General features: G+C 41.0%; 1 protein-coding gene across 1 annotated transcript in view; it reads left to right on the top strand.

Moving 5' to 3' along the window:
- Nucleotides 1-21605, top strand: part of PDE1C (phosphodiesterase 1C) — a 556559-nt gene that overhangs the window by 810 nt on the left and 534144 nt on the right. The gene's annotated exons all lie outside the window — the stretch shown is intronic.

Below are 21605 nucleotides of genomic sequence, written 5' to 3'. Positions count from 1 at the left end.
GTTGGTCAGTATTTTGTGTGTGCCTGCATGATGTATGTGTTTCCAGTGCAGTCCTCCAGTTTCAGAATTCACTCTTTTGTTTGGGAAAGATTCAAAATTATTTTTTAAATATATTGATAAATAGTAAAACATAGGACAGGATCCTACACTGATTAAAAATGATGAGGGAGAGCATAGATGCATGAGTATGGAAGGAAAAGATACATATTCAGTCAAGTGAATACCCTACGTCCCATCCTGTTTATCACCAGCTGCCTCAGATGAATATCTCCAGTTACACTGGCAGGTATTCAGTTGTAACTCTTTAACAAAATGTCCACAGTGTACCTCTCTTGGGACTAAATTCTGTTCTCAGTTATACTAATGTAAATTCTCTGTGCACTTTAGCTGAGGTTAAACTCTGCTCTCATTTATACCACTGTACATTTAGAGTAAATCCATTGAAATCAGTGGATTAATTAAGTTCAAGTGTATCAATTTAACAAAGTGCAATTTGGCCCTACATTTTAAAGTAGGGTCTGGCAGAAGGAGACTTGCCCATCATCACACTTCCTTTCAGCTATATCATGCCTCCTTTCCCACTATTGTATCATGTCACAAATTTGGGGTGAGTAGAGGTGGGTGAGCTGTATGTGTGTCCCCTGGAATTTTCTATAGGTTGCTGATTAACATTTCCTCACTAGCAGTACCTCTTTTCACAAATGTTGCGATGTAGGAAACTTTGCTATTACCCCTTAGGCTCCATGTAGATGGATGGATGCAGGATCAGCTCCAGAATCTGCGCAACAATAACAATTCAATAATAACTCAGGATATCTGTGACCAGATACTCAGCTGTTGTAGTTTCATTGAAATTAACATAGCATAATAAATTATAATAGCTGGGTTTATGGCTCCTAATATTTAACCTCTCTATGCTTTCTGAATTTTACTTTCTCCTATTACAAGAGGAAATATTATATATATCACTGGCTGTGCACACTGTTTAGTCTAATTTTCTTCTAACATACACCAGTGTAAATGAGAATTAACTTCATTGGAATTGAAGTCAAAGGCATTATACTGACATAAAATTGGCATGAAAGTAGAATCACGCCCTGTTTATTCAGAATGATATCCCAAATAAATTCATCTTAGAAAACCCTGTTTTTGCCTTAGAGTGATTCATATATTGTGGACTTCAGATACTTTAAAATCTTGTTAACTGTAGCCTTGGTCATGAGCAACCATTGTCAGTTCAGATTGTGTGCCTGGGAGTGCTGTGTTAGGCTTAGTGCTGTGACTTGTTGTTTAACGTTTTAGCTCATATAGCGATATTAGGATATCTTTCATAGTATGTGAGTCTGCCACACATTCTGGATCTAAATATTTACCTGTCTTACTGATCTCAGCACTGGTGTCACCCCACTTCAGTAGTCTGATATGCTTAATACATCCTGCACATTTGTCCCAAGCACATGTGCAAAAAGCAGCTGATCAGTGTCAAACAAAATATAAAAAAGATTCAAAACTCTGCAATTATGTGGCAAAGAAACATAATTGAATCTATGATTAAGTCTTGAGGTAATTGCCTAATTAAATAAATGGGTTTATGCCATACTCCGAAGCTGATTTTGTTCCATTGAAGTTAGTGGGAAGATTCCCTTTGATTTCAATAGGAGTTGGTTTGGGCCTATTTGCATAAATGTTAAGGATTCAGTTGTGGCATATATTTATAAGTGAATGTTGAAAGTGTGTGAAGGCTCATTATCCCAACAAGAGCTCTGGGAATCATGTCTGAAATGGGTACGGTGGCGCTTAGTCCTCTGGAGAATGTGGTGGCGGGAGGGGAAATGGGTTATATATTTTTTTTTAATTTTTTGCTCTCTCTCTTCCTGTAGAACAGAGAAATGGCCTGGCACAATCTGATCCTAAAACTTACATGTGTTGAAAACATAAAATTATTCAGCCATTTAAAAACATTGTTTTGCTCTTATTCCAGTGGAAATTTTTCTGTGGTTTCTGATGGTTCCTACTTACTTAAGGGCTCAGTCCCCTGATCCTTACTAAGTCATGTTTCTTGAATAGGTACTCCAGGGGCAGCCTGATAGATGAATGAGTTAAACTTTCTTATATGGATGTATTCTAACTTATCTATAACCATTGTAATGAATTTTCTACAGCAAGACCTCAGATAACATAGAAAATTGTTGATACAGTGCACCAATCCCTACACCATATGACATATTGGCTACTGGTGAAGCAGAGTGCAACTTAAAAGATAGTCTTAGATATGGTAGTGTCCAAAGTCATGTCAACATGGGCCTTGTTCTTGACCCTGTTATACTGGTTTTATACTAGTGTAACTCCAATGAAGTCAATGGAGTTATTACAGCATGAACTGCTGTATAAGGGTGGAGGATCAAGTCTTATCTTTTGTGACAGACCAGTTTTATGTGTTCACATTTTGAGGAAAAGAAAAACGTGATGAAGGATTGAGTGGAGACAAAAACAAAACTAGATTATGCCTAGTGGGGTAGAGTTGTATTTTATTAAGCTGGATCTCATTAATCTACAGATGCTTTTTAATTTACACAAAAAAATAGCAAGGATTTAGTTGAAGAGCTTTGTGATGAGGACTCATGTTGTTTAGACTGTATTAATTTTTCAAAATATTCCACAGTAGGTTTAACTGAACATTATGAAATATCACAAAAATGCAGTGATCACAGTACATTTTGTGATGCAGTACCCTTGATTTATGTGTGTGTGTTTTTTGACTTAGGGTAAGATTGTGTTTGGTGCTTGTGTCTGGGCAAGGATGATGAGGGGGCTCAATCTTCTTTTTAGTATGTGCGCAACATGCCTCAGGAGGCACGTGACCAGGATTGATCACTGAATTTGGTCTGCTGGTTGGATCATTAGCTTCCCTGGCTCAAGCCGGTTACTTATGTGTTTGCATGCCAGGGACCTAAATTAGCAAGATTACAGGGTAATAGGAAAGCAACTAACTACTCTTTTGGGGACAAATTCTGCTCTGGTGTAAACAGACACAACTCTAGGTGTCTTCTGTAAGGGTTTTATTATGCAAATATACTGAGGAGAAGAAAGAAAGTAGAAGAGAGAAGTAATGGCCTAACTCTGATGTCACAATCTTATCACTCACCACTGAGCTGCTCATAAGGCAGCAGCAGAGGAGTGAAATAGGTGAGACAAGGAGAAGAAGGAACAAGAGGAGGAAGGTGGGAGACATTTTTTATGGCAGAATTTCAGCCCTGACCCTTGAGACACCCAGTGATGTCACTATCCCTGCCAACTGCCAATGAGCTGCTGAAAGAATGATTTACTGCCAGTGTCACTGAGAGGGCAGAAGGGGAAGAGAGAGAGAAGGGAGAAAAATAGGAAGGGAGAGGAGAGATGAAGAGGAGGAGGAATCAGATGGGGTGTTATGAGTATTTGTTATGAGTATGGGTTATGAGTATTCACAAATACAAACTGCTAGATTGTACTTGCAATATATTTTCAATATACAGTATCAATTAAAATAATTTAAAATGGTAAGGATTTAGTTTGATTTTGTTTGAGAAATTGAAATGTTTTGCCATATGAACTTTCATGTCCTTGCTTTATTAATGACCATTCAGCTAGACAACTGTCAATCCTTATATTTCACACATTCCTTCCAGTGGATTATTGTAATTTATTAAGGCTGTTGATGAATCGCAGTTAAGTCATGCAATTAACTCAAAAAATTGATCATGATTAAAAAAAAAAATAGAATACCAGTTGAAATGTATTAAAGATTTTGGATGGTTTTCTACATTTTCAAATACATTGATTTCTATTACAACATAGGTTACAAAGTGTACAGTGCTAACTTTATGTGTTTATTTCTGATTAAAAATATTTGCACTGTAAAAAATATAAACAAAAAATAATATTTTTCAATTCATCTCATACAAGTACTGTAGAGCAATCTCTTTATCGTGAAAGTGCAAGTTATAAATGTAGATTTTTGTTTACATAACTGAAGTCAGAAACAAAACAATGTAAAATTTTAGAGCCTACAAATCCACTCAGTCCTATTTTTTGTTCAGCCAGTTGCTAAGAGAAACAAGTTTGTTTACATTTACAGGAGAGAATACTGCACGCATCACCTGAAAGTGAGAACGAGCATTCACATGGTACTTTTGTAGTTGGCATTGCAAGGTATTTACATGCCAGATATGCTAAACAAGGTATTTACATGCCAGATATGCCAAACAAAGCCCACCAATCCAGAGGACATGCTTCAATGCTGATGATGCTCGTTAAAAAATTAATTAAATGCATTAATTATTTAGTGACTGAACTCCTTGGGGGGAGAATTGTATGTCTCTTGTTCTGTTTTACCTGCATTCTGCCATATAGTTCATATTATAGCAGACTTGGAAGATGACCCAACACATGTTGTTCATTTTAAGAACACTTTCACTGCAGATTTGACAAAACACAAATAAGGTACCAATGTGCGATTTCTAAAGATAGCTAGCTGCAGGACTCGGCCCAGTGTTTAAGAATCTGAAGTGCCTTCCAAAATATGAGAGGAACAAGGTGTGGAGCATGCTTTCAAAAATCTTATAAGAGCAACACTCTGATGCAGAAAGTACAGAACCTGAACAACCAAAAAAGAAAATTAACCTTCTGCAGGTGGCATCTGACTCAGATGATGAGACCGCACTACTTCCTCAGATCTTTATCAATCACAACCCGTCATCAGCATGGCGGCATGTTCTCTGGAATGATGGTTGAAGCATGAAGGGACATTTGAATCTTTAGCGCATCTGGCACATAAATATGTTGCAACACCGGCTACAACAGTGCCATGCAAACACCTGCTCTCACTTTCAGGTGACATTATAAACAAGAAGCAGGCAGCATTATCTCCTGCACATATAAAAAAACCTGTTTGCCTGAGCCATTGGCTAAACAAGAAGTAGGACTGAGTGGACTTGTTAACTCTGAAGTTTTACATTATTTTGTTTTTGAATGCATTTTTTGGTACATAATTCTACATTTGTAAGTTCAACTTTCATGATAAAAAGATTGTACTACAGTACTTGTATTAGGTGAATTGAAAAATACTATTTCTTTTTTTACAGTGCAAATATTTGTAATAAAAATAAATATAAAGTGAGCACTATACACTTTGTATTCTGTGTTGTAATTTAAATCAATATATTTGAAAATGTAGAAAACATCCAAAAATATTTAAATAAATGGTTTTCTAATATTAACAGTGCGATTAATTGCAATAATTTTTTAATCTCGTGATTAATTTGTTAATTGCTTGACAGCCCTATACTTTATCTAATTTTATGCCTGCATCTCCTATAACTTTTTGAAGCATCCAACTGTATTCTAGAATGAATTCAAGTCTGCAGACAATGAATGACTTCTGGCAATACCACGGGTACAAAAATAATTTAAAGTACATCTGTATTAGTTAGTTAGGAATGATGTCTAAGTGCTCTGTAGTGTAGGCTGTTTATGGAGAAAGGAATAATCTAGGAAACAATGTTTATATTAAGCAAGTGAGATGTATGTCTCTAAATTAGGCTTCTGAGGGTTATTTATGGTTAAGAGCATGAAGGGCTGGTAAAATTCATTCATTACTGGCAAGCAGTCTGAACACAGCTCCTAAATATGAAGTGTCAGAGTAGACAATTCTTTCAATTGGCTGTTGATATTTTACATCAAATAAATACTGAATTGGTGTGGTGATTTTAGAAGACACATGGCTAAGATGTCACAAGAAGATGAGCAATTGAATAACTGGCATGATTTCAATATGGTGAGATCTGGCTTTTTTAAGAATAGGTAGGGGCATGCTGCGAAAATGTTAATAAGGAGCTCTCAAAAAATGTTCAATTTAGTCAGTGATACATGTGCCAAGGACCTTCCACTTTACCACATAGACCTCCTGCATCTACTGGGGTTTGTATGGGGTTAGGATACGTAAATACATTTATCAGTTTCATCCTGGTCCTTAATAGATGCTTGCCATTGTCATAGAATCACCACATAATTTGTCTCATTTGGAAGGAAATCTCTGCTCCCGCAGAGTTCAAGAGGTTGTTTCAGGTCAGGAACTGGGTACAACTATATATTGGCAAATCTGTATGTGGAAGTGCAGTAAGTTGCTGGGCTGCAGCTAAAGTGCAACTCAGTGTGTAAATTAAACATCCTCCTAATTTTCCATCAACTCATCAACGCAAACTACTTTTGCTCAACCAGCTTCCCTGATTACACTGTATGACGCCATCTACCTCCTCATCTGAGGTTGGATCCAACTCCCTATCTGTCCTGTGTTTGATCAAATCAGGAAGAGGAGTCAGGTAGGGAGCATGTACAGGGAATCAATAGGAGATAGTTTTCAGTATCACAGAGAATGGGCGAGACAGGACTCCTTCCAAGCATAATCCGAGTCCAGTTTCCCGCTGATGGAAACTGTCTCCCCTGTTAGCAGACTAACATCCATAGCAGATGCACTCATGATGCTCCAAAATATAGAAAGCTCCTAGAATGCTATCCATCTTGTACTTGGCCAGCTTTACAAAGGTAACATAAACAAAGTGAAAAATTTTGGAGCCTCATCACAAAAACATTGGAAAAATTTTATATTTCATACCAGAAATAAAAGAATTTGGGGGAGTTTGAGTCCCTTTTCTTCCCCTCTGTATGAACTGGGATCTGAGGGTCCTGCTCGTATGGGTATCTGAGACTTTCTCCCTGCCATCCATATGAGCTGGAATCTGGGGAGTCTTAGCACCTCCTGATCCCGCCCCCCATCTCAGCTAGCATCTCTTTGCTTATCTAGGGGGAGAGATTGAGCCTCTTGCCCTGCCTTCCTATGTCTGAGCCAGGAGGCCCTGATCCCCTGGGGGTCTGTATCCCCTCTCTGCCCCATCATGTGCTCGCTAGGATACTATTTGCTGTATGGAGAGGGGAGGAGAACACCCACTGTGATGAATGGAGCAGTTCATACCTCTTATTGTGTCAGGTATTGTATACCTCTCCATGGGGTGTTCTCATTCATCTGAGAACATCTCCTTGAGATGAATGGGCCACTTTACACCTCTCTGAGCCTGCTGTATTGCAGGTGGATGTGCAGAGCCTCTTTCCCATACAGTAGGACCAGATTTGGGGCAGGGAGGGACTCTGCCTCTCCATTCTCCTGTCCCTTCTTATCTCTATCTGGTACATGCAGTCCTCACAGTCTCACCAGCTTCCCTCTTCTCCATGGACCCTCCAAGCTTACTACTAGGGTATTGGAGTGGCAAGGAGGAGGGCAGATCTGGTGTGTGTGGTGTGGGCTCAGAGCAGCAGGTGTGTGTGCAGTGGAGAGGTTAGAACAGTGGGTTATGTGGGTTGGTCACAGAAATGGGGAAGATGGAGGGAATGTGGGAGGAACTGGAGCAGTGCTGGGGGAAATCTGAGCAGTTGGAGGGACTGTGGGAGTTGGAGTCATGAGGAAGAGGAATATGGGGGCCGGGCTGTTGGAACAATGCAGGTAAAAATTGGGAAGAGGTCAGAGCTTTGCAGTGGGTGATGTTGGGGTGGCTTTCTGCCCCCCAAAACTCCTCACAACCATGCCCCCTTTTCTGATCTCCCCACCAAAAACGTCCCCTCTGATTTCATGCTAGTCCCTGCACTGTTCCTTCCTCCTCTCCCAAGGTTCTCAACCTTCAGGTCCCATGCTGTCACCTGCCTCTTCATAGGGAGAGGGGAGAACCGGACTCTGCAGGACAGGCAGAGAGACATGAGATGATGCAGGGGCAGTGAAGAATGAACAAGCAGCCAGTGCATTCTATGGGTGGGGTAATCATTGCTAAGGAGCCAGAGATAGTGGAGAGGAGAATAGGGCTGTGGTAAATGAGGGTGCTGAGAAATTATTTAAAAAAAAACAACAAGGAAATTAAGTACAACTCAAGCTTTGTTCACAAAAAGTTATGGTTGTCCAGTGGGGCCTTGTACCCTTCCAGAATGTGGAAAGTGGCTAAACTTAAACCTCTGAAAAACAGGAAATATGAAGTTAAGGTATACACCACCACACAATGCAACCTTAACTCTGCTCTCTTTTAGCAATGCCCCAACATACCAATAACACACGTACACATAAACTCTCCCCTCACAGATGCTATGGAACACTTTGGGAACAGAGCCCATGAGAACTGTAGGATAAAGTCTACCACCTCTCTTTGTGAAGGCAAAACTTGGTGTAACACCAGGCCTCTGGATGGGTTGTTGGCAGCAGGGATTGAATCTGGGACCTCTGGATCTCAAAATGCGTGAGCCTCTGCTGCTGTAGCAGGCTCAACCCTCTGAGTGCCCTAGCCACCATCAAAGGGGAACAGAGCACCACATTGAGCTGGCAGGGGTTAAGTTAGTTTTAGGTGAGGCATAGCAAACAGGAGCTTCCTACACCTCACCTACACATCCTACATCACCTAAACCACCCTAGACTTGCTAAATGTTACCACTCTTCACCCTTGTCCAGATGTGCAGAAACATTGCCTTCACTTACCCTCTGTAAACTCTGGAGACCACCACTCTGTATGCCACCAGATTGCTGGCAATACCCATGGCAAGAAGACCCCTGTGCCCCTATGAATGGACACAACCTAAATATTTAGAAATTCCTATGCTAAAATGAGGCATATTTGATCCCTCAAGGTGCACTGCACCATCTTCATATCACAGTCGGCACTTTGCCACATTGCTCCAACTAATCCCTCCAGCATTCAATACAGCTACACCTAACACTATGAATGCAGATGGAGTGCATGCAGATAAATGCTGGAATCCATATATGTAGAACTTAACAAAATGAATGCCATGTTCTATTAGCCCTTGCCAGACCTCCCAACAGTGCCAGATATTAAGGGACTGTCCCATTTTGATCCACAAAATCCCTGTCCCGGTTGAAGCAGCTCCTGTCCCTCAAGGCCGGCTGGACTTGCCTCCCTCTTCCAGGCTTTGCACAGGTTGGTGCACAGGGTTGCACTGACACTCATGTTTGGCCTGGTCCCGTGATGAGGATGGAGGAGGCAGGTCACATTTGAATGACTCTCCCATTCAGAACTACAAAAGGACAATCTGCTCACATTTCTTGGAGCAATGATCCAGTTGTGGCCTATGAGTATCCAGATATTTTCTTTTCATGCTGGTTTGGTTTTGTGAAACATGGTTGGTTAGATAAACATTATGCAATCACCCAAATTTCAGTAGCTCTACACAGAACATAAATGGAGCATAAAAAAGTCAAGCAGTGTTTGAAAGGAAAGTAGGAACATTATGAGCCAGACTCTGTAGGCACTTATGTTGCACCTGCTGAATGTGCATGTGCAACCATTTTGTGTGCAAGGTCCAAACTTGTGCATGCAAATCAGTATTTATAAGTATAAGTGTTTGCATTCTTCACTGAAGGACATCTTTTCAATCATTTTATTATTTTATTTTAATTTAAAGTGATTTATTAAAAAGAAAAAGCTCCTGGCATGCCAGGCGAACATGATTGCTGTTGCAGTTAGGGAGATGCAGTTTGTAGGTAGCTGTTACAGAGCAACTTCTTTTGCAACTCCTCTGGTCTGCTAGTGATGCAAGTGAACAAGAAAACCGTGCTTATCATCAGCTCCTTATACCCTTTCACTCACCTGTGTACTGGTGCAGCACCTGGCAACGGTCAGACTTAGAGAGAGAGCAGGGTTCAGTGTGAGTAGCAGAGTGTGGATTTACTCTGTCCATATTGGCTTTTCAAGCTGCAGCTTTTAATAATTCAAGTGAAATTATTAAATCACACGCAGGTAATTGCTGACATAGTTTGCTGTCTAGTTTTTCCATTAACTCCTCTTCCTTCTTTATATTACTGTGCTCATTTTGGTCTGTGTGTCCATGTCACTATGTATAAATTGTTAGAAGTTGCTATTACTAATCGCATTTGCCTAGCCAGGGTATAATTACATGAAAGCTCAACTCTGTGATTTTTAGAGTATAAGAGATGACTAGAAGTTATCGTTCTGATCTATAATTATGTGCTCATTCTATTGCAGTGGGCCTTGAAAGAAACTTGATAGTTATTATTAACTGTAAGTGTGAATACATATAGCAGCACCAAATTCAACTGCAGCTGTTCTGTAATTGCCAATACCACACGTCACTGAGTCCTCCCTCAGTTGACTTTCCTCATGGTTTTCACCTTGTTCACAGAGCTATTTGCGTATTTAAGCCTACACTCAACTCTCATGTCCTGTATATATTGGTCCATATCTTGGCCTCTGGCTCTGCCTATTTTGGGCTGCTCCAGTGGCAGAAAGTTGCCCTAATAAGGATTCATATGACATAGGCTGGACCGAGGGATTTGGCTCATTGGCTTTTGGTGCCATTTATGTCAGAGTGCCACAAAAAACAATGGTGTGGGCAGAAGGGGATCTTGTGTAGTATTTTCATACAGTATTCTCCCAACACCACCGTTTTCTGTGCAAGCTTCTGGGGTTCTTGTAAAGGTTCAACATAGAATATACTGTATGTAGAATTTGCAGTTTGTAGATGTGCATTAATTATGTAAAGAAAGAGCAAGTATTTTCCTATTACCTCATAATAATAAAATAAGTAATACTTGGCAGTTGCACTCTGGATTTATGCTGGTTAACTGAGATGAGAATATGGCCCCTTGATCTCTCTTCTCTTAGGGTGAAATTCACTCCCTTGCTGAAGGCCATTGCAAGGCCTATGCATCCCTTAAATTCCACTGTAACCCTATTTTAAGGATTAAGTGGAATTTAAGTAGCGCATAGGCCTAGTGCTGCCCCTAACAGAGGGTTGAAATTCTATTAATGAGCTTGATTGAACTCAAGCGCCTATCAGAGTCAGACAGGTATTTTACTCAAACTGATAGTTTTTCTAATGTTTGGAAAGCATGGGTGGTACAAAACGTATCTTCTGTAGATGCAAATGTTTTCTTGGAAATGCTGATGCATGTCCAGAATGCTTATATATTGAGCCTTTTTAAACATTTCCTATTAAAGTTATCTATTTATCCTATTAAAGAATTAGAACAGAATTAGAACAGAATTCAGTTGTCAAATGAGTAGCATCCCTTTACTGAAGACAAATAAAACTCAAGACAGACTTCTGAAAGGTAAGCATTGCTGATGAAAGATGAAAAGTACATCTGATAAAAATGTCACAGCTGTAATAAGACTGCAGCATCGATGCTAACAGCAGCTCTTAGAAGATTTTGATCTGTAAGTTTGCAGTCTATCAGAACAAAAATTGAGCTTTCAGTTTTAATCTGATTTGATTAACTCAGTTTGATATATGGTATTAAAAAGTTGTTTACTGAAGCTTCTGAATAAAACCATCTAAAGTGAAATACAAATGAAAGTTACAGTTGCTTTGGATGTTTTCAGTATTTAGGGGTGGCTTTCCCAGAGCAAAATTACAATTTTATCTTTTTTCAGCATTCTTAAAAAATAAAAATATAAATTAAAGGGCAATAGGAATCCATAAATCTGAATATTTCTTTCTCGGGGAAAGAAGAAATTCTGTAACAAGGTATGTCTTTTTTATGGATTAGGTGCTCTCTAGCTCTCTTTTATCCCAAAGCAGCTTTACAGATAATGGGAGCGCTATAGCATGGGTATTATTAAGCGTATGATGTCCTGCCATCTAGTCAATGGTCAGCCTTTAGGTCAGACTGACCTTGGTTGTGTTTGTATTATTTTGTTGTGATTCTATCATTTGTTTGTCTTCTGCCGTGCCCCTACCATGGTAATTTTTTCAGTTGTAGCCAACCAACCCCATACCCTAAGTTTACATCTAAGAACTTGTCCACATGGTCCCACAGTGTGGATTGCAGGGATGTGACTTGCAAAACTCACTAAAGTGTTGCACTGTAATGGGACTATGTTAATATGAACTAAGTATCTTTAGTTTGCACTAGTAAGGTGTACATGGGGCAACTGCAGCACACGACTTTAGTGTATGCTGCAGTTCATCTCCCTATAATCTGCACTGCAGGACTATGTAGAAAAGCCCTTACTCTCCTTCTAACTTCTTCATTTGTCTTAAAATAATTTAACTTTATACCTGCTATCTTCCAGAGAACTCTTATCTCTATTGCTTCCGGCCTTCTGATGTCTTTAATTCAATGCAGTTGCTTCCAGACCATACTGTAATCCTGTTAGTACATCGACTTGATACATTTTTCTCTTTGGTACCAAATGTAATGTTTTTATCAGTCTATAAGTTCATCAGTTTCTATGCAGCACTTGTCATTAAGGCACATTGCCTTCTAATGGCATCCTTGATGGAACTGTCAGCACTGATCAAGCTTCTTAGGTACACGTAAGATTCTACTTGTTCTATGATTTTTCCGCAGCTGCATTCCAACCCTTTTATCTATTATCCCTTTTCCCAGATGCAACTACTTTGTCATCTTGGCTTTTGTTATAAGTCCAAGGTAACAAAGAGTATCATCGTTAATTCAAATGGATTTACCATTTGTTTAATGTCATATGAGTAAGCTAAGGAGTTTAACTCTATATCATCCAATGTCATGCCTTCCAACTTATCTAACTTTCTTAATGTTCAGCTTAAGAACAGGATGAAAAGTGATGGTGAGTCCCCTTGTCTTACATCAGACTTTGACTTGAACCAGTTGCCGCCAATTCTTATGGCATTGCAAGAGTCTTCATGTGAAGCTTTAATAATTGCAATTATCTTATCTGGAACTCCAGATGATTTTGTTGCTTTCCATAATGATTACCTCCAAACTGAACCAAATGTTGACACTTCAGGCAAGTCTGTCTAGGACAGGGGTAGGCAACCCATGGCACGTGTGCCAAAGGCAGCACTCAAGCTGATTTTCAGTGGCACTCACACTGCCCAGGTCCTGTGGGGGGCTCTGCATTTTAATTTAATTTTAAATTAAGCTTCTTAAACATTTTAAAAATCTTATTTACTTTACATATGACAATAGTTTAGTTATATATTATAGACTTATAGAAAGAAACCTTCTAAAACGTTAAAATGTATGACTGGCATGCAAAACCTTAAATCAGAGTGAATAAATGAAGACTTGGCACACCACTGCTGAAAGGTTGCCGACCCCTGGTCTAGGAGAACGAAAACTCTGATTTCAAATCCAAGCAGTCCAAGCTTGTTAATCTTCGAAGGTAAGCAGACTAGGGTGGAACTGCTGATAGCTGTTTCTAACAGGCTAGCCAGCTGTGACATGGCATTTTCATGAGATGGATGGAGTGGATTGGCCTCACAAGCCATTACATCCAAAACTCATTTGTTATAGGAACAATACAGAAACCAAACTGATTTCTATGGATTTTGATCCAGGTCTGTCAGACCTAACAAATGGAAATGGTTATGGATTTCAAAGAACAGCTACATGTATTACATGTATTATGAGCTGGAATGTTAGAACGCTATTTGCTCCAGGCCAGACTGAGCTAGTAGTGGCAGAATTAAGGAAGTTACAAGTTTCCCTTCCCTTCCATACAGGAGACATGTTGGCTAGTTACAGGACAGTTGGAAATTACACTTTACTTTACTCCAGATAGTGCAGGGGACAAGCAAAGCATAGCATTAGGGTTGCTATAGCAGTAAACAAGACTTGAGAGAAAAGAGGTTAAAGGAAAGTGCTGGACCCAGATATCCCTGCCCCTCCAGCCCTGCTGAGTGTGCTCCAACTGGAGAAAGGGTTGAAAAGTGGGCAACCCAGCTCAGAAGGGAGGAGGCTGGGGAGGATGACAGACCTACCTTGAAGGCTCCTGGCAAGTGCACTGGAGAAGCCTCACAGAGAAAATAAGACTATAAACTGAGCCCAGTTGGGGCTGATCATTGGTTTTCTTTTTCTTTTTCTTTTCACCTTATCTTGGACTGGAAGTTTAGAGAAGAAAGAATCAGTAGGAAGTGACCATTCCCAGGCATTGTTGAACCTCCTAGGGTCCTGGGTTGGAGCATGGTGGAGTGAGCGGGCCCTGTCTCCCCCACTACTGCCCCTTCCACAGGAGGCACCCAGACCTCTTGTCCACTTCTCTGCACCTCTGATAAAGGAAGGAGTAGGACTGCGTGACCTACCCACTGGGAAGTGGCATTGGGTACACTAACCACTAGGCCACCTAACCCACCAAAGACCCTAAATGGGATGAAATTTAATAATGCAAGTTCATGCATTTAGGGACTATCAACAAGAATTTTTGCTATAAGTTGGGGACGAATCAGTTGGAAGTGACAGAGGAGGAGAAAACCTTGGTGTATTGGTTGATCACAGAATGACTATAAGCCCATAGCATGTGGCTGTGAAAAAGGCTAATGCAGTTTTAGGATTCATCAGGTGAGGTATTTCCAGTAGAGACAGGGAAATGTTAGTACTATGTACAAGGCACTGGTGAGATCTCGTCTGGAGTACTGTGTGCAATTCTGGTCTCCCATATTTAAGAAAGATGAATTCAAACTGTAACAGGTGCAGAGAAGGGCTACTAGGATGATCTGAGAAATGGAAAACCTACTTTATAAGAGGAGACTAAAAAAGCTTGGCTTGTTGAGTCTAACCAAAAGAAGGCTGAGGGGAGATATGATTGCTCTCTATAAATACATCAGAGGGATAAATATCAGGGAAGGAGAGGAGTTTTTTAAGTTAAGTGCCAATGTGGACACAAGAACAAGTGTCTATAAACTGGCCATCAACAAGTTTCGGCTTGAAATTAGATGGAGGTTTTTAAACCATCCGAGGAATTAAGTTCTGGAACAGCTTCCAAGGGGAACAGTGAGGACAAAAAACCTAACTTGTTTCAAGATTGAACTTGATACATTTATGGAGGTACGATGAGACTGCCTGTCAGGGGCGGCTCTAGGCATTTTGCTGCCCCAAGCACGGCAGGCAGGCTGCCTTCGGCGGCTTGCCTGCGGAGGGTCTGCTGGTCCTGCAGCTTCGGTGGACCTCCCGCAGGCATGCTGATGCCTGAAGCCGCCCCTGCTGCCTATGGTGGCATGTAGCTGATCTGCGACTGCTAAGAGCAAATCTCTGCAATGGCTGGTGATTGGACATTAGGTGGGGAGGGTTCTGAGTGGATTATTTCCCAGGTGCCTGGCTGATAGTTTGTTCCCACATGTTCAGGGTCTTAACTGATAGCCATATTTGGGGTCAGGAAGGAATTTTTCCCCAGGTCAGATTGGCAGATTTTGCCTTCCTCTGCAGCATGAGGTACAGGTCACTTGCAGGTTTAAACTAGTGTAAATGATGGATTATCTGTAACTTTAAGTTTTTAAATCATGATTTGAGGACTTCAGTAACTCAGCCAGAGGTTAGGGGTCTATGACAGGAGTGGGTGGGTGAGGTTCTATGACCTGCAAAGTGCAGGAGGTCAGACTAGATGATCATGATGGTCCTATGAGACTCTATTATACTCACCAACAGAAGCAGCAGAAGAGAAAGAGCATGACTTTATCAGCAACTGAATAGCACCGTAGATGAGATTCCTGATTATGATATGATTCTGATAATGTAAGATATGAATGCAAAAATTGGTAGTGGACATGGTAAGCAAATGACTCGTATAGGACCACACAGCACTGGGACAGCAAATGATAAAGGGGAAAAGTTAAGAACTTGCTGTGAGATGCACTATCTGAGTAAGGTGGTACTTAGTTTCCTCACAAAGGGTACGTCTATACTACGGGATTATTCTGATTTTACATAAACCAGTTTTATAAAACAGATTGTATAAAGTTGAGTGCACATGGCCACACTAAGCACATTAATTCAGCGGTGTGCGTCCATGGTCCAAGGCTAGCGTCGATTTCCGGAGCTTTGCACTGTGGGTAGCTATTCCGTAGCTATCCCATAGTTCCCGCAGTCTCCCCCACCCCTTAGAATTCTGGGTTGAGATCCCAGTGCCTGATGGGGCAAAAATCATTGTCGCGCGTGGTTCTGGGTAAATGTCGTCAGTCATTCCATCCTTCGGGAAAGCAACGGCAGACAATCATTTCACGCCCTTTTTCCCTGGATTGCCCTGGCAACCATGGAGCCCATTCAGCTTTTTTTTTTTACTGTCACCGTATGTGTACTGGATGCCACGGACAGAGGCGATACTCCAGCGCTACACAGCAGCATTCATTTGCTTTTGCATGACAGCAGAGACGGTTACCAGTCATTCTGTACCATCTGCTGCCGGTGTAAATTGGCAATGAGATGACGGTTATCTGTCCTTCTGTACTGTCTGCTGCTATCATGGGTGCCCCTGGCTGAGATCGGCCAGGGGTGCAAAAGCAAAACTGGGAATGACTCCCCGAGTCAATCCCTCCTTTATGGTTTCTAAAAATAGAGTCAGTCCTGCCTAGAATATGGGGCAAGTGTACTAGAGAACCAGTGTATCAGAGAGCACAGCTGCTCCGTGTCAGATCCCGCAGAAATGATGAGCTACATGCCATTCACGGGGGGTGCCCCTGCAACAACACCACCAGTTGCTTCCCTCCTCCCCCAACCTTCCTGGGCTACCGTGGCAGTGTCCCCCCCATTTGTGTCATGAAGTTATAAAGAATGCAGGAACAAGAAACAGTGACTTGTTAGTGAGATAAAATGAGGGGGAGGCAGCCTCCTGGTGCTATGACAGTCCAGGCAGGACATTAAGCAGTGCGGAGGAGAGGAGCCCAGCATCCCGCTGCTATGATAGTCCAGGCAGTACAGAATCTTTTCTTTACACAGGAAAGGGAGGGGCTGATGGAGCTCAGCCCCCAGTTGCTATGATGAGGATGGTTACCAGCCGTTCTGTCCCATCTACTGGGAATGACCAGGAATCATTCCTATTTTTACCCAGGCGCCCCCGGCCAACCTCATCTGAGGCAAGCCAGGAGCACTCACGGGCTGATGGTGACAACGGATATCAGTCATATTGTACCGTCTGCCACCAGGGAGGGGAGAGGAGCGGATACTGCTCTTCACTGCTGCAGCATCGCGCCTACCAGCAGCATTCAGTAGACATAGGGTGACATTGAAAGAAGTCAAGAAATGATTTCTTTCCCTTTTCTTTCACGTGGGAGGGAGAGTAAATTGACGAGCTATTCCCTGAACCACGCCGGACAATGTGTTTGAACCTACAGGCATTGGGAGCTCAGCCAAGAATGCACATACTTTTCGGAGACTGCTGGGGACTGCGGGATAACTGGAGTCCTCAGTACCCTCTCCGTCCCTCCATGAGCGTCCATTTGGGTCTCTGGCTTCCCGTTACGCTTGTTACACAGCACTGTGTAGCCTGTAGATTTTTTCAAACGCTTTGGCATTTCGTCTTCTGTAGCGGAGCTCTGATAGAACAGATTTGTTTCCCCATACAGCGATCAGATCCAGTATCTCCCGTATGGTCCATGCTGGAGCTCTTTTTGGATTTGGGACTGCATTGTCACCCGTGCTGATCAGAGCTCCAAGCTGGGCAAACAGGAAATGAAAATCAAAATTTCACGGGGCTTTTCCTGTTTACCTGGCCACTGCATCCGAGTTCAGATTGCTGTCCAGAGCGATCACAGTGGTGCACTGTGGGATACTGCCCGGAAGCCAATACTGTCGATTTGCAGCCACACTAACCCTAATCTGATATGGTAATACCGATTTTAGCGCTACTCCTCTCGTCGGGGAGGAGTACAGAAACCGATTTGAAAAGCCCTTTATATCGATATAAAGGGCCTCGTAGTGTGGACAGGTACAACGTTAAATCGGTTTAACACTGCTAAAATCGGTTTAAACGCGTAGTGTAGACCAAGCCAAATACATGCACAAGGTTATATGGAACTCACCAGATAGTCAAACCAAAAAGCATATTGATCACATTATTATCAGTAAAAGGCATAAATGGTCACTGTTGGATATTAGAGTCTATAGTAGAGCTGAGTGTGGCAGTGATCATGAACTCCTAATGGGAAAGATTAAGTTAAGTCCAAGACAAAGATGGGTACAACTGGAGCCAAATTTCATCTTGGTAAGTTAAGGGATAGCTCTGAGGAAGACATACAAGGTGATGGTTGGAGGGTGTTTTCAGGCCTTTAATTTTTGATGATGAAATCTCACTACAGATCAGATAAGAAATATTCAAGGAAACAATACAAAACACAGTGAAAGAAGTTATTGGAAAACATAAGCAAACAAAGAAAAGCTGGACAAACAGTGCAACAAGAACTTTACAGGAAAAATGTAAACAGCCAAGATAGCTGGGAAAACAGAAAAAGCATTACATGAAATGGTGAAGAAGTCACAAAGACTGGACAAACAAAAGTTTTGGAAAGCAGAGGCTGAACAATTAGAGGTGACATCAAGAAAACAAGTTATGACAAAGATGTATAAAAATGTTTAGTTGTATGGAAATATGGTGAAGCCAACGATACAAGTGATAAAAAAATGACTTGTAAACTAACAACAAATACTGAAGAGTTGTTGTTAAGTACGGAAAGGGCATTTTGACGAAGTGGTGAATCCTGTAATTCACCGGATGTAAGCATTCTAGATGAACAGGTTGGCTTGCAAGGCAGAATGGGTATGAACTCTGAACCACTATCAGAGGAAAAAGACCTAGAAGGAGCAGTGAAGCAGTTAAAAAATGAGAAACTTCAGTACTAGACAGTATAATAGCTGTGCTGCTAAAAGTCAGCAGGACAAGTGCTGTCAAAGTATTAGAAAAAATATACAAGAAGGTATGGGAGCAAGAGGAGGTACCAGATTATTGACTAATGTCAGTAGTTGTACCAAACTTGAAGAGAGGAGATCCTGCTGTTCCAAATAATTATAGAGGTATAAATTTATTGCCAGTACCAGGAAAAATCATGATGAAAGTAACTGTCAACAAATTAAGGCTAGTTTTAGAAGAAGCAGTAAGCGAGGAACAGTGTGGCTTCAGACCAGGCTGAAGTTGCATTGATCAGATATTCACGCTCTGATAGCTGATGGAAAAAAGTAAGAAATGGGGATTAAAGATGTTTGCTGTTTTCATTGCCTTCACAAAGGATCATACTGATGTCTTAAATTGTGCATGTGTCCTACAGTGACAGACTGATAGTATTCAGTTGATCTAAGCATATTAGTCAGTAGGTACCACATAAACATCCCAATTGTAGTGCATAGCTATTTAAACCTACAATATCCTTCCTATTCTAGTCCTAGGACACTTCTGAGTAGGAACTGCCAATCATGCCAAATTCTGTGGTAGTTTTGTGATGTGCCTAAATTAAGTTATTGTTTTAGACTTTAAATGTTTTAAATAAATATTGGGCAGCCAGAATTCTGTAATATTGAGGCTAGAACCTCAGCTGGTGTAAATTGGTGCAGCCTCATTGAAACATAGAATTATAGGAATGTAAGGCTGGAAGGTACCTCAAGAAGTCACCGAGTCCATCCCTCTGCCCTGAAACAGGACAAAACAAACCTAGGCCATCACGGGTAGGTGTTTGTCCAAGCTATCATTGAAAACCTCCAAAGATGGGGATTTCACAACCTCCCTTGGAAGCCTATTCCCAAGTTTAACACTTTTATCATTAGAAAGTTTCTTAATATCTAATCTAACTGTCCCTCACTGCAGATTATAACAATTACTTCTCATCTTACCTTCAGTGGACATGGCGAACAATTGATCACAGTTCTCTTTATAATAGCCCTTAACATATTTGAAGACTATCAGATCTTTTTTTAATCAAGACTAAACATGCTCAGTTCTTTTAATCTTTCCTCATAAATCAGGTTTTCTAAACCTTTTATCATTTTTGTTGTTCTCCTCTGGACTGCCTCCAGTGTATCCACATCTTTCCTAAAGCGTGGTGCCCAAAACTAGATACAGTACTCCAGCTGAGGCCTCAGCAATGTTAAATAGAGAGAGACAATTGTCTCCATTTTCTTACATACAACACTCCTATTAATACACCTCAGAATGATATTAGGCTTTTTTGTATGTGTTTCACAGTGTTGATTTATATTCAGTTTGTGATCCACTATAACTCCCAGATCCTTTACTCTGGTACTACCCCATTTTGATTTTTTCTTCCTAAGTGAAGTACTTTGCGCTTGTTTTTTTAAGGTAATTTTGAATTCTAATCCTGTCCTCCAAAGTGCTTGTAACCCTTCCCAGATCGATGTCATCTGTTAATTTTATAAGCATATTATCCACTCCATTATACAAGTTATAAATGAAAGTATTGAACAGTATCAGAACCAGGACTGACTCCTGCAGGACCCCACTAGATGTGCCCTTCCAGTCTGTCAGTGAACCATTGATAACTACTGTCTGAGAATGTCTTTCAACCAGTTGTGCACCCCCCTTATAGCTAAAAGGTGGGTGAGGTAATATCGTTTATTGGACCAGTTTCTGTTGGTAAGAGAGAGACAAGCTTTTGAGCCACACAGAGCTCTTCTTCAGGTCTGGGGAAGGACCTGCCAGCATCACAGCAAATGCAAGGTGGAACAGATTGTTTAGCTTGTTGGTCCAATAAGAAATATTACCTCACCCACCTTGTCTCTCTAATATCCTGAGACCGACACGGCTACATGTACTGCACCCATCTTATAGTAATTCATCTAGGCTGTATTTACCTAGTTTGCTTTTGAGAATAATATATAGGACTATGTCAAAAGCCTTACTAAAATCAAGATGCTTTCCCCCATCCACTAGCCCAGTAACCCTGTTGAAGAAGGAAATTAGGTTGGTTTGGCACAATTTGTTGTTGACAAATCCATTCTGGCTATTCTTTATAACCCTATTATCCTCTAGGTGCTTAAAAACTGAATGTTAAATACTTTTGTTCCAGTATCTTTTCAGGTATCAAAGTTAGACTGCCTGATCTATAATTTCCTGGGTCCACTTTGTTTCCCTTTTTAAAGGTAGGTGTTTGCTCTTTTGGCCTCTGGAACCTCACCTGTCCTCCATGAGTTCTCAAAGATAATTGCTACTGAGATTACTTCCTTCAGTATCCTAAAATAAATTTAATCAGGCCCTGCTGACTGGAATACACCCTGGTACCTAAATATTCTTTAACCTAGGGGTCAGCAACCTCTGACATGCGGCTCGCCAGGGTAAGCACCTGGTGGGCCCGTGTCATAAACAGATAGCTAAGGGTTAACGTTTCTTTCACCTGAAAATAAGTATCTGAAGCACCTGACCAGAGGACCAATCAGGAAACAGGATTTTTTCAACTCTGGGTGGAGGGAAGTTTGTGTGTGAGTCCTTTGTTCTTGTTCTTCTGCCTGTATTCTCTCTCGGATGAGAAGTGATTTCTGTTTCCTGCTTTCTAATCTTCTGTTTCCCAGTTGTAAGTACCAAAGATCAGATAGGGATTTATATGTTCTTTTGTATTTACATGTCTATAGTTGCTGGAGTGCTTTAAATTGTATTCTTTTTGAATAAGGCTGTTTATTCAATATTCTTTTAAGCAATTGACCCTGTATTTGTCACCTTAATACAGAGAGACCATTTTTATGTATTTTTTTTTTAAAGCTTTCTTTTAAGACCTGTTGGAGTTTTTCTTTAGTGAGGAACTCCAGGGAATTGAGTCTGCAGCTCACCAGGGAATTGGTGGGAGGAAGAAGTCAGGGGGAGATC

This window comes from Gopherus flavomarginatus, chromosome 2, assembly GCF_025201925.1.
Source record: "Gopherus flavomarginatus isolate rGopFla2 chromosome 2, rGopFla2.mat.asm, whole genome shotgun sequence".
NCBI lineage: Eukaryota > Metazoa > Chordata > Testudines > Testudinidae > Gopherus > Gopherus flavomarginatus.
Note: the sequence above shows the minus strand (reverse complement) of the source record. Positions and strands in the feature narration are given on the sequence as shown.